This window comes from Lissotriton helveticus, chromosome 1_1, assembly GCF_964261635.1.
Source record: "Lissotriton helveticus chromosome 1_1, aLisHel1.1, whole genome shotgun sequence".
Taxonomy (NCBI): domain Eukaryota; kingdom Metazoa; phylum Chordata; class Amphibia; order Caudata; family Salamandridae; genus Lissotriton; species Lissotriton helveticus.
In genome coordinates this window covers 909541668-909555886 of record NC_136057.1, presented here as the reverse complement: position 1 = coordinate 909555886, position 14219 = coordinate 909541668, and the positions used below count along the sequence as shown (strand labels likewise).

The 14219-nt window shown below is 41.6% G+C and overlaps 1 protein-coding gene across 1 annotated transcript in view; it reads right to left on the bottom strand.

The window, feature by feature from the left end:
- The window catches only part of HEMK2 (HemK methyltransferase 2, ETF1 glutamine and histone H4 lysine), a 133904-nt gene that overhangs the window by 80332 nt on the left and 39353 nt on the right, over positions 1-14219 (bottom strand). The gene's annotated exons all lie outside the window — the stretch shown is intronic.

The following is a 14219-nucleotide window of genomic DNA, read 5'->3' as shown; positions in this document are numbered from 1 at the left end:
AGCCCATGAGGGAAAACATTCACAGTGACTTTGTTAGATAACTGTATACATAAAAGAGATATTGGACGTTTTCCAGGATTCAATTAAATAAACGCACAAAACAAAAACTCTACTCAAGGTCTATCTGAATAGTCAGAACCTTTAGTTTTGTAACACAGTTAGATCCATGCTCCATAGAAATCTTCCTAAATTAACCAATTTATAACCACTGCATCACACACATCATATTCCATCTGGAAATCCTACCTAGGCACCTGGTTTAATACGGATCTGAACAGACCATCTCTCACTTTGGTACAACTTCATTATCTCTTGCTTTTTTCTTTCTCCTTACCCTCTTCAATGATGAGAATTTTATCTTAACAATTCCCGGTGTGTGAAGATAGTTCTCCACTTGGTAACCAGAACCCACGTCGGAAGGGCAGCTTAATTTAGTTCAGTATTTCAAATCTTTCCTGCTTCCGTCTGCCTATCAGGCAAGATTGTAAGGTAGATTGCTTGAATAATTGTACTTGCTTACTTGCTTTCTACTCTTTCTGTCAAGTATATAAGCACCGTGGGGAGTGGCCTGTGTGAGCAGCAGAAAACTTGCTAACACAGTGGAATTGATTGCCTTCAGCGGATCATTACCTCAGCCCCCATTGCTTCTACCTACCATTATTCCAACTTTTATTGCTTAGGCATACTATTACTTACCCAACTGCATCCAGACTTCGACTTTTAAGGTAAGTACAAAATTAGTACTTTTGCTGAAAATGTCAAATTAAAAAAACATAAATTTAAAGGATCAAACTGAAGAATGGAAAATAATTATACCCTGATATCAGTGTGGCCTCTCTGCTACATCCTACATGTGTGTTGCGGAGGACCTCCGATAGAGCAGCACACAAAGCACTGGTACTCAGCAAGAGTCAGTTCCATACACTGTCAAGTATACAGTTTAGGTGGCTCGCCCGGACTATCATCACAGCCAGGGATGTAGCCAACACCTGAAGCAGTTCATCAATAAAGGGAAGGACCTCAATGTTAGAAGTATCAATGTTAGAAAGACAAATCTCTGAATCTTGACCATCCTGAATCCCATCAATCAGAACATATCTAATTTCTACTTCTTGGAAAGTATATTTTACTAATAGTGGTGACCCAGGTGAGACCCAACTGGCCAGCCCCTTCGAGCCCTATTCTCTAACTACCTGTACAATTCCAAAACGAATCCCACTTTGTGTCAGTAAAGGAATGCGTAGGCTCTACGGAGCTTATGGTAATCATTAAGGCCTCAGACATTACACGCCATTAAATGAATATGTACAAACACTCCTTTATATTTGGTAAATACTCAAATTGGCTGCTGAAAATCCCATAAAGCATAGCGTACTAACGGGCACCCCAGCACACAACGTTCCATCCAAATATAATTGTTTTGTTATCTCCATCCACACTTAAGATTCAATAAAGAACAAATCCTTTACTACCCACTATCAACTGGGCAATCAAAAAAATGTCCACCTGTTAGAAGAGAGGGAGCCTCGATGTGTGAAATATCCCTGTATATGCACCACCCCACCTTTGAATAGTAAACTAAAATCTTCCTTTTTCAACAATGAAAGTTTGCCCCACCTAAACAGTGGAAGCAACTAACATTACATCAGTAATCCCCACCAGTGTTCTAGTTAGTGGGCATTGGCACCTCACATGTCAGCCACTCAGTCGGTATGCCTATCTTGTACCAAGTGTGTCTAATTCCCTACAATTTAGGTGGAGTACCTGGACAAATTTGTCCTAGTATTGAGGCTCGGAAAGTCATTGACCAACATGAATCTAGACCCCATACTAGATACCAGCCGTATTCAACCTGAAGAAGACTCTTGCCTAATTCTCATATCACTTGAGATATTAAGTATACTTGTGTGTCATTGCTGACTCGGTTCAATTAACCCGCCACCACATATCTTCAATAATTACATTGGCATTTAACTTCCTTGATCATAAAGTCTGTTCCTTCCTCTTATACTATCACTTTCAGGCTTATTGGCTCAGGTCGCCCATCCACCAAATATTTTTTATCTTCAGCTTTTAACTGGACTGACATTATATCTCAGGTGCTCCTATGCGTAACGTTTCCCATTTTTCAATCCTGTGCATGACTGATTACCATCTTATGAATAAGTGTATCTTTGTATCCTTGATTACCCGAAGTTTGGACATATATAGTAATGTACTGCATCATATATTCTCTCAGTTTCTTTCAACAGCTGCAAAACATGATAGCATTTTTTGCCCTTTCACTTTCTGAATGTAAACTGCAAAGATCATGAGAGTGCTGCCCTCAAACGAAACTGTCTTGATTATTTGCCCAGTGGCAAAACAGTACCCCTATACTGAAAGTGGAGAAGTATGACTACAATAGCCTTCAGTCGACATAGGATAAGATGCCATGGCCCTGTGGACTTTCCCAATAGAGAAAAAGGAAGACAGGCCTCCAGGTCGACGAGATGGTTTAATATATTTCTCGAGGAAAGGCTCCACAAATTAACCCTTAACGTTTTCAGGTACCCTTTAATCCCTAGGCCTCAAATCTCCTCCCAGTGTGCAGAAATTGTTTATAAAAGGTCTGTGCTTCTTCCAGACTCTGAGCCCTATGTCCCACTGCAGCTTCATTCTCTTGCAGCATGTGTGAAACTTTCCTGATGTTGGCTTGAAGCAGATTCCACTCCACATATATTGAATTAATCTAGTTTCCAAAGAGTGGCCTTGAGCTCTGGATGGTCTTAAGCAGGTTCAACAAACAGTGGGCAGTAACCTCCATTGGCTCCAGGAGAGCTCTCATTCCTCACGCCTCTTATTGTTGCTGTTTATAAGCAGTCAATGCATTCAAAATAATCCATTTTCATGATGTGCCTAAGCACTGAGTATTGTTGCTCCCTCCTTTCACAATGCTATGGCCTAAAGGCATGGGAAAAAACCAGAGTGTAGGAAACTCAGCTTCAGAGTCTACTGCTGTAGGTAAATTCTAGGTGATCAGACAGATGGCACAGATCACGAGAAAGATAGTTCCAGGGATTAGAGCCCAACTAAGAAAACAATCTGCCTTGTGTTATGTTATTTCATCAAGGCCTAGGTGCGATAGATCATAGATGATGACCAGGGATTTAGAAACTAAAGCTAGAACAAATGTAGCTTGAAACAACTCAGCTAGAGCATCGTGTACGATGCACAAGGACTTAAAAATAATTTTGCTGTGGACATGGAGGGAGCAAACTTTATCTAGACGGTTTTCGTGAAGATTAGGTTGAAGAGGTAAATTTAATATATGTTATGTTATGTTATATTTGTGCTTCTATAGCGCGCGGCCACTCCAGTTGGAGCATCCCGGCGCTTTTTCGAAGGTACCCACTAAGTGAGGGAGAAACATAACACTGAAGGGAATCGCAACATACGCATAAAGAAAAAAACAGCAGCGGTCTAAGGGAAAAGCCATGTTTTAAGGGCCTTTCGGAAGGACATCAGGCTAGAAGCCTGTCTTAGAGAAATCGGAAGGTCATTCCAGGCACGAGGAGCTAGATAGCGGAAAGACCGACCTCCTGCTCTGGCGCGCTTAATGATGGGAACCTTCACTTTGGATAGCGCGGCAGATCTAAGAGATCTGGAAGGCTGGTACCAAGACACACGATTGGAAATATATTTTGGACCAATGCCATGTAAGGCCTTGTAGGTCGTAGTCAAAGTTTTAAAAAGAATCCTTTTATCAACCGGGAGCCAATGTAAGGTCGAAAGAAGACCAGTGGCTCTAGCTCTTCTTGGGAGACCAAAGACCGCTCGGGCTGCAGAATTCTGAGTGACTTGAAGACGCCTGACCAGGTATTTGGGAAGCCCCAGAAATAAGACATTGGCGTAATCCAGTCTGGATCCCACCAGTGCCTGGACAATAATTTTCCTGTGCTCAATGGATACTAAAGGTAGAAATTTACGTAGCATCCGTAGAATGCCAAAACATTTCCCCGTGAGAGAGGAAATATGTGGACCAAAAGAAAGGTCATTATCAATGATTACTCCCAAATTTTTGGCCTTCTGGGATGTGCTAACTGGGGGAGACATCTCCTGCGGCCACCAGGGTTTCCAATCTGGCTCGGAGGTGCACCCGAAAAAGAGCAGCTCCGACTTGTCGGAGTTGCATTTCAGTCCATGGTATCCTAACCACTCGAAAACCGCACTCAGACAACCTCTGATCTGCTCGTCATTAAACAGGCCATTCCTGTTGCTCACAAACAGGAGCTGGGTATCGTCAGCGTAGGTGACAATCCGGGCACCGAAAGACTCCGCGACCGCTGCCAGAGGAGCCATAAAGATGTTGAAAAGGAGGGGGCTCAAGATGGAACCTTGAGGAACCCCCACTTCTAGCAGCGGCATCTCAGCGGAGTACGGAGGAGCCCAGATTGTCTGTCGGCGGTCGGCTAAGAAGGATTGAAGCCATCTCCACACCGTTCCCTGCAAACCAAAATCCCAGAGTCTAGCAAGGAGAAGCGCATGGGGAACGGTGTCGAATGCCGCCGACAGATCAAGCATGACCAATACCGCCTTTCTTCCAGCATCCAGCTCCTCCCGGATAGCGTCTGTGACTTCGAGGAGCGCAGTTTCCGTGCTAAAATTCGCACGGAAACCGGATTGGGTGTTATGTAACAGATCGTTTTCCTCGATGAAATTAGATATCGATCTGTGAACAAACCTCTCAGTCACTTTCGCTAGAGCCGGGAGTAAGGAGATAGGTCTGTAGTTGGCATGGACCAGAGGGTCGAGTGCTGGTTTTTTCAGGAGTGGCAGGATCATGGCGCTCTTCCAAGCCTTAGGAACTACCCCAGATAAGAGTGACATATTTAAAATGGGGTTGACCAAGTCATTTAGCACAGGTGCCAAGTTCGCTAAACACTTGGCTGGGCACGGATCCTGTGGAGATCCCGATTTAAGGTTGGACAAAATGTCAAGAGAACTTGCATTGTCCAGTGGAGGAAACTCACACAACAAAGGACCATGAACTGACATGGGACACCCCAGACTCACAGGTTGCCGCTGGAAAGAGGAAGAGAGGGAATCTTGAATAGTAATAATTTTCTGTACAAAATATACAGCCAGATCCCTCAACCAGGGTTCAGAGTGCGTGTGGATGGGGGTGTACGCAGAGGGAGAAGTAAAGTCTTTTACCACCCTAAAAAGTTCTTTACTGGAATGCTCCGCCTCATTTATTCTAGATTCTAAATAGGCTTTTTTCCCCGCCCAGATTGACTTATGGTAAGCTCTCGTCAGTGTCTTAAAATTCTGTTTTTCCGAAAAATCATAAGATCGTCTCCAAGCTCTTTCAGCTTTTTTTAGATCTTGTCTGGCTTTTTTTAGCTGCGGAGTAAACCATGGGGCAGATGTCCTTTTATTGGCCGAGTTCTGTGACTTGGTCGGAATCGAACTCTCAAGACACTCTAAGAGCCATTGGTGGAAGGAGGCAATATAGTCCTCAACATTATCAGATGTAGGACAAGGAAAGTTAGTTAGGGTATTTAATAACATCTCTCTGGTAAACAGATGGAAAGATTTAGACCGATGGTTTGACGTGCCCACAAATTTGGACCGAGTTGGTACCATATTAGGGAGGGAAAAGGAAATAAGAAAGTGGTCCGACCACAAAACTGGCTTAGGGAGATCTATCTCGATAGGGAGAGTAGAAAAGATCTGGTCCAGCGTGTGGCCCTTCTTATGGGATGGTCCCAGCACATAAGGAACTAATCAGAGCACAGAAGTAATATCAAATAATTTTAGGGTATCCGGGTCTGAACTGACATCCATGTGAATGTTTAGATCGCCTAACAGGAGGCAGTGATTAGATCTGAGACAAGGAATCGAGAGGGCTGTCTGTAATTCATCTAAAAAAGACCCCGTCGAGCCTGGTGGTCTATAGACAAGAATCCCTGTACAAGCCTGGGAGGACGAGAGCTGGAGGGTGAAGCCAAGGGCTTCACTGCCCTGAATATTATCAACCGGAAAGGTGCGACATGGTATGCTCTTATTTACTATAATCGCCACTCCACCGCCTCTACCAGACGGTCTGTCTTTTCTAAATATATTATAGGCAGGGGGTATGGCATTTGCCAAATCAGGGGCAGACAAATCAGATAACCAAGTCTCTGTCAGGAATAAACAGGAAATCTTAGAAATCTTAGAATCTCATTTGGGGGGGAATGGCGCAGTACTGAGCCACGATGAGAAATGACTGCTGATCAGCATCAGTGCAGCACAGTTTGACTTTAAAAAAAGAGAGCAGAACACATCCTGTAAAAAGCATTAAAAAATTTTAAACAGCCAAAACTCGCACCCCAAAAAATGTGAACTGGGATTTCCAGACTCAAAAATACATGGTTATTGAATGTCTAAAATTACTGATTTGAAGTTAAAGTTCCAGTATTTAATTAATGAGACTGGGGCTACGCGATCACTGTGGAGGGGATACTGACATAGTTCGGCAGATACCCGGTTATTGCTTTAATTTGTCTCCAAAGTAATTTAAAAGAGGAGAGTCTTCTGCTGCTGGAAATTGGCTGGTCTCCACAGAAATTCCCCACAGGTTTTGGGCGCCTTGTCTTGTTTACCGGTTGTTGCATTAATTATTAGAAGATGAAGACACCAAAGTGATCTGGGGCACTGGGTGGACTTAACAGTTCCACCAGCAACTTGGAAAGTGGATTTAGTTTAATGGGTTCTGTTTATATTTGAAAAGCTGTATCTTCAAAATCGCATGGAGTTAAACAAAAGTTTTAAATGAATCTGGAATGAGGGTGACTGGTCTCTGCCATTGGGATGCCAAACTGATGGGTAGGGGAGTAGAAGGAAAAACATCTCACATTTTCCTCTCAGGCTAAAACATGTGTTAAAAGGAATCCCACAAAGCCTTGGATTGCACAGGGAGGGTTAAGCCAGTCCAGGTTCTTCAGACATGCAGTCCTGGAATGTCATTTGCAGGTCCTACATTTTTTATGCAAGCCAGATGCCTTCATTCAGTTTTTACAGTGTTAGGCTGCAAGGTTATTGTGGCTCCAGAATGGCAAGATTCCACAGCCAGGTTTCAAAGAGCCAGGCCTAGAGCCTTGTCCCTATGATCTGTAGGCAGCTCACTTACACGCTGAAAGTAGTGCTGGTTCCATTCCTTCTGGGATAGATCATAGTAGCAGGTCTTCATTGAAAGTCCTATCCTTTGTTCCCAGACTTGGAGAAAAGAACAATTTCTAAAGGACTGTTCCTTGTTAGAACTCACTCGGTGCTGGTACACCAAAGTTTATCCATACGTCCCAACGAGAACAAGTTACTATATGAAGGACAGCAGATTTTTGTTAAAAACTGGGAGACTAGCCATAATCCAGGCCCAATCAGGTTGGGCGCCAAGCTAAAAGTAAAAACATTTCAGGCAATCTAAGTGGACAGCATCTTCACAGATTTTCTTCATAGGCTTTCACAATGGATGGGAAAGGCATGTATTACTTGGTCAACAAGTATTGATACCTAGGCACGCATTGCAGAGTCACTGAATGGGAACTCTGCAAAAATGAGCACAGCATATTTTCCCCAGGTAGTTTTACAGATGATTCGTCTGGTTGGCCAAAAATGTTTAGGGCATTCTTGTGTCTTCAGGCAAACAAGGGAGAAACTGATGAAGTCTCGTAACAGCCCCAGTGGCAGATCCATACTGGAAGCGATCATCTAGCGGTGCAAACAATATGTCTTCTTTTAGGACGCCATTCTTACTGCAGCCAGTCTGTCTGCACACCAGTCACAAGCACAGTAAGAAGATTTTCATCACTTCATGAAGAGCCGCAATCTAGGTGAAGAAGAACCTAGAGACTGCATTTAAGGTTTTTACAAAGGACATTACATACTGTAGCTTTTGTACAAACTACTGTCTGTGAAGGTCCAACTATGTTAACATGTGAAAGAAGTGCTTCCTTCTTTGAAATATACCATGTCCAAGTCTTTCGACCTTTCAATATAAGAGTGCAAAGCGTTCTTTTATTGTAAGCAAGCACATGGATTCATTGGAATGTGGTTTACCTTCAGAAGAAATGTTTTATTACATTTTAAGGAGGCCAGTCTGTGAATGGGAGTAGCATGAGTATTCAACCAATTAAGTTCTGACAGGAAGCACTGAGGACTCCTTCTCATAGACCAGACGATGTTTTAATCTGGACACATTAACTATTATGAGAAAACAGACACTTGCATGACTCAAAAAGCCAGAGATTGAGCAAAATAGCTTAAATTAGCCTAGTTCGAACCTCAGTGGCATTCAATTTGCAGTAATGATATTTCTTGTGGCAGACCAATTCAGGCCGGGAAAGATTCATCACTTTTGGCTGGACATTTTACTCCACGCTCAATTTGTAGTGCACCAGATATTTCATACACATGATGACGTTTATGGAGGATATATAGAAAATCTGCTTTTTCGCATTGGTTTCCATCCTCTTACTCTAGTGGGCACTGCTGGTATTTTGATTCTATGCATTGAGAAATCGCTGTTTATTAAAGGCATTTTTTCCATTATGGTATATAACCTGATTGTATTTAGTTAGTCACAGGTGCACAACCTGGCTGTTGTTTGCAGGAGAGAACTGCAGACTTGCTGGTTTTGCTTTGCACCACCTCACAGGTATCTAAAGAAGAGGAAAGGAGGGGGATAGCCACCTTACCCGATCTTCAAAATAACTTGCAGGACTGGGATAGAAGAGGAGAAAAACTATATTTTCAGCCTTCAATTAAAGCATAAGATCAGAGGTTAGCAAGCATGTTTTAGGGAGTCATGCCTTGGCAGTCAACGGAAGGAACCAATGTAAATGGGCTAGTTATTCAACAATATTGATGTAAACTTCTAGATTTTTTTAAACTGACCATTCATAGGCTGTGTCTTTACCATAAAGTAGGGATTGTCGAATATTGTAGGTATTGGGAGTCACAATAGTGTTGTTCCGTCAACCTCTGATAGAGGCTATATTTGCTGGCGTTTCAGTGAGAAGCGTCCGATTAGACTGGAGCGAGCAGTGCCGCTACTGCTACCTGTTGTTTGCTAAAGAGACTCGGCAAGACAGACCTTTTGATGTGAGCAGGTAAGGTTGCCTCATCCGGACCACCAAAAAGCACTGAAGGACCCTTCCTGTAAAGCAGACCAGCCGACCAGTTGTAACTGGTCCAGCACTGGAAAAGTAGAGATTCCTTTTTGGAACTTGAATGTGAGAGGCAAAGCTATCTTACACTCACAGTGAACCGCTATCTGGGACGAGAACTCTCCAAGCGACTTGAGAGTCAACACTAAGCACTGGGCTAGGAGCTGAGGAGGAGGGTGTGCTCTCTACTGGCTTAGGCAGACTCGTAAAGACCAGAAACTCAGTGAGCCGCAGAGACACAAGCCAGAGACAACCTCTCATGATCTCTGTGAACTTCTAAAGCTATGGAGTATGTCTACTTGGACAAGACGGCTGACTCTCATCCAGCTACCCCGGCCTAACTGAAGGTTTAGGCAGTCTGGGAGTCATGGTGGGTGACTGGAAGGGGGAGCAGCCTCCAGGGGTCACTTATGAGTACTGGGCAGGAACACTGACTGCACATGCAGAATGGCGACACCACGTGGAATGCAACTGTCACTGTAAAAAGCTATAACTTTCAAGTGACCCATTCAAATGTTCTCATTTATGCCTTATTTTAATCCTTAAATACGTTTTGATTTTACTAAATTATTATGGGAGCTTTTCTGAGAAGTTTCTTGATGCAAGTCTTGTGCTGGTATTGTTAACCCTTAACACACATTTTCTCAAGTTGCCTTTCATCTCAGGCGTATGCTACCAACGGGTAGACAACGCTGTCTTAGAGCAACAGTGTTTGCTAGGAGGTAGTTTTGCACAGTGGTGGGAGAATTTCACCTCTGAGCAGCCAGGCTTCTGATACGGACGGAAATATTGATAAAAAGGATAATCTGTTATCCAGTACTATCAAATGGTTTGGTCCTCCCTCGAAAAAGTGTAAGCCATTGTCACCGAATGTTTAATGTGGTGATAAATCAACCATAGGTTTTCCAATGTTTGATCCTGCCTTAATTTACCACACTAAAAATATTGAGTGGGCCTCTGCAGACCACATAGTCCAATATGTGCTAACAAAAATCAAAACAGAGTTAGACAAACACACCAGGTCTTGTTTACGTTCAGAGTGTCCACATCCATCTGTTCCAGATAATGTTACAACTACTCCTTCCATTGACCCAAATATGTTAGCTTTCTTTTCCAAATTCCAAAACAATCATAACAAGGGTGTGACTAGAGCTTAGTCAATGTGCTAGGATACAATTCTTGATGTTATTGTTTTTTTCACCAATATCCGGGATATTGCTAAAGAGGCAGTATTGGAAGATACACATTATGATCCCAATGAACCAACACATTGAAACCAGAAAGCAATCTGTTTACTGGTCAATTGTAATGCCGCTATATCCCACAAATGATGCAGAGGACTCGTACTCAAAACTGACCCCAAGTTATGGTTTATTACAAGTACAGAAGAGGGTTCCCATGCCAAAGACTTATTGTTTAGTAACTCGTAAAGGAACTGAGAAAATAGGTCATTACATTCTCTTTCCAAGACAAAGACAAAGCTGTCTTTTCTCACAAGAGACTTCGGGCAACTGGTTTTTAATAAGACCGGTAGACGTAGTTACCATTTTCCAGCCCATTCAACAGCAAGTGCAACTCCTTCATAGGTTTCAATTTTAAGCCCCAAAGTATTTTCAACAGTTCTTTTCCCAACAGGGAAGAGGTTTCAGGAACAGAGGTTCAAGAGCTCAAAGTGGAATCCCTATTGCTGGTATGTGTGTATTCTGGAACTCTTATTTTAGAGGGACGTCTACAACAATATCTAATTGTTTAGAGACAATTACAATAGACCCATGGATGCTATCCATGGTTCAAGGTGATTCCATATAGATTTTTTATTTGGCAACCTCTTGGTTTCTCACTGGACACATCAACAGATCAGGACCCTGCTCTAGAAAGGCGCTTTCTTGCAAGCCCTCCAAATCCCTCAGGTTTTTTAAGCAATAGGTTTCTGATTCAAAAGCAAAACAATAACGTCACCAGTAATAAACCTCAAACAGATCAGTTGTTTTGTAATCTACTATCATTTAAAGATGAAAACAATCTTGCATCTGAAATATTCTTTCCTTAGTGGTTGGTGGATAATTTGCCTGGGTCTACAGTACCAAATCATGAGCACCACAGGAAATATCAACTACTCCTTTGCAAGTCTTTTATTTCTGAGGACCTTAGCTCACATTGTCTGCTTTATGTCATCCCTAATCTAAGCTCCTTTTCTAGTCCCCCTTCATTACCAAGTGCTTTAAAGACCGAAAATGTGTCATCTTCAAAAAGACCTTTCTTATACTGATGCAATTTCTTTGGAACTTCTAGAACTCCAGTGGTGGTTAGACCAATTGGAGTGTTAGAACACGAATACAATCTTCGCTTAACCCTCGTATTGTATTAGAATCAGATGGAAGTCTGACAGGTTGTGGTGTTCGATGTGGTGGAGCCTTGACTGGTGGCTTCATGGGCAGCACAGGAGTCATCTCTGCACATACGTTTACAGATACTAATTTTAAGCTTACTTCATTGCGGGTGCTGAGTCTGCGCTTCACTCTCCAGGTCAATCAATGCTGTACTGCTTCTTTGTCTTTACCTTCTGTGCGGCCTGGCGCATTGCATTCTGGGGCGAGCCTAGTTCCTGGTGACAGTGTTTCTGAAACGCTGTCGGCCAGGAAAATATATGCCTTCAGTGTCTTTGTAATGCTGCAGGTTTCGAAAACACTACACATTAAATATTTTGAGACTAAGGAATACTGAGCCACACATTAGATATATATATTTTGGGAAACTTGTAGTGTTCATTTTGTTTGACAGGAAGTTCTTATAATACCCAAGGCAAGAATGTGTTTTTTTCCTGCCTGTTTCTTCGCCGGTTCACTTTCTGAATTTGGACTGTTTAAGGAGTTGAAACTAGTTTCAATCTGTGTCCCAATTAGGCTTTACAGTATTGCTTGCTCGTTGCACTCGTGGGATTCCAGATATTTACCTCGACACCCTTCTCTGCTCATCTTGTTGCTTGGCCTATTTTGGTGGAAAGTTGTTTTTTTACTGTTCCCAGTATATTATTTCCTTTCTCCTAAATTCCACCTCTGGTTGCACCTCACGACTTTCTGTTGCAAAATGAGGTAGCCTCAGAAGGAGGTTAGCCATTTCTATGTTCCAAGAAAAGATTGAACCGTCTCGTAGAAGACCTACCCTTGACAGCCTGCCAGTTCATTTACAAATCAGACCTTTGCAAAGTGCATAGTTAACTATGTTATCTTTTTAATGATGCAATACCTGATGGCTATTAGATATATCAGTAAAAAATCAAACCTTCAGCAAAGCTTGCAAAGGGTCTTTGGGAGCTTTGTATTCAATTATATATGTCTGTCAAAGCAGAATTCCTGCTGGAGAAATCTTAAGCCCATAGCTTATTGGTATTCCAGACATCTTCTAAACTCCAGTGATTGGTGACTCCATCCTAATATATTCAAAAACTATTCTTCTCTGTGTCGACACTTTTTGGATCCTTTGGCTTATCATGTAAATTCCCATTTCCCTTCCTTTTACAGTTGGAGAGCAGGTCTGTTAGCTAGTGCCAGGTGTGTCTTCCTACAGGATTGCTCACAAAACATAAATTATGCTATTTCCCTTTCATAAAGATATTCAGAGTCCTTATCCAAGCACACTATCAACAAGCATGGATAACTACTCCTTGGTACTCTCAGCAGTGGTTTATAATTCTATTGGATGTCCAATTTTCGAGTACTAATACCAACACATCCTATCTTTAACTAATCCCCAATGCCTACTCCACAATTAAATGCTCAATCACAGCTTGGAGAGTTTCGAGGGAGCTGGAGAACCTCGGGCATATCGTCAGGGGCTGCCAAATACATTTAGAAATCCTATTTCACAGGTATTTTGAAAGTTTACCAATCCATATTGTCAATATGGGTTAGCTGGTGTGTGGGAAGGTTATCAGATCCCATTTCAGTATATGTAACTCGTCTTCTCAATTTTCTGTCTTCCCTTGCAAGTCAAGGTAAGTTTTAAAGAAGCATTGAGAGGCAATATCTGTCAAACACATTTGATTCGATTGAAAACCTCTAGGTGAGCACCATCTCATCTGTCAACTGTTAAATGAAGTATGTTTTTCCAACCTTACTCCCCATTAGTATACGTCTTTATAGGATATCAATGCGTTTAAGTTGTTTCTCGATTAGGATGATAATATTTAATTACCTTAGTTGTGTTTAGCTTCAATTACACAACTATCTCTTGTTAGAGCATTAGATATTTGTATGTATTTATTGCAGTGGATTGTAGCCATCATTGTTTTTTCTTTTTGTGATTTTGTCTTGGTATGGCTTCACCTGCATGGTGTGTTGGAAACACTATCAAAATATGTCTATCATTGACGCTAATCATGAGAAATTGGCGAAGGAGCTTTTTGGACACAATAATGAGAAACAAGTAACACAAATTAATAAAACACCTCCCAAAGACAATTAGAAATGAAAATTTCACCATGAAGGGAATGATTTGTGAATTGTATAGGATGATACACATATTTGGGCATTATAGTATATAAACTGAAAATGATGTAATTTGTGGTTATGATAATAATTAATTAGATAACATGGTGAAACTAGCATGAATACTATGTATTTGTAAATATGTGAAGTTATATTGTACTGTACAGTCCATTAAATAGGATACATTTTTTATTAATATGAAGGTATATACAGGGAACATGTTTTTAAGTAATTGCATTTTATTAATCCTTTTTATTTTGTCAGTAGTGTTTATGTATGTCATCTTACAGCCCTGAGGAAGTCCTGTTGTATAGGAAGAAGCATGTTCACTGGGCTGAAAACCTATCTGTCCGAAGATGAAAGAATAACAATGAAATATTGTTCACCATTCACCAGTCTATTTGAACCAATAGACTGAACAGAGAAACAAATAATATATTTGGACTTTAAAAAATATTTTCTATTTTAGATATCAATAATTTGTGTTTTTTCACTATTACTTCTTAGACTGCTCCCCTTTTTTAGGTCGAGCTGACGTTAG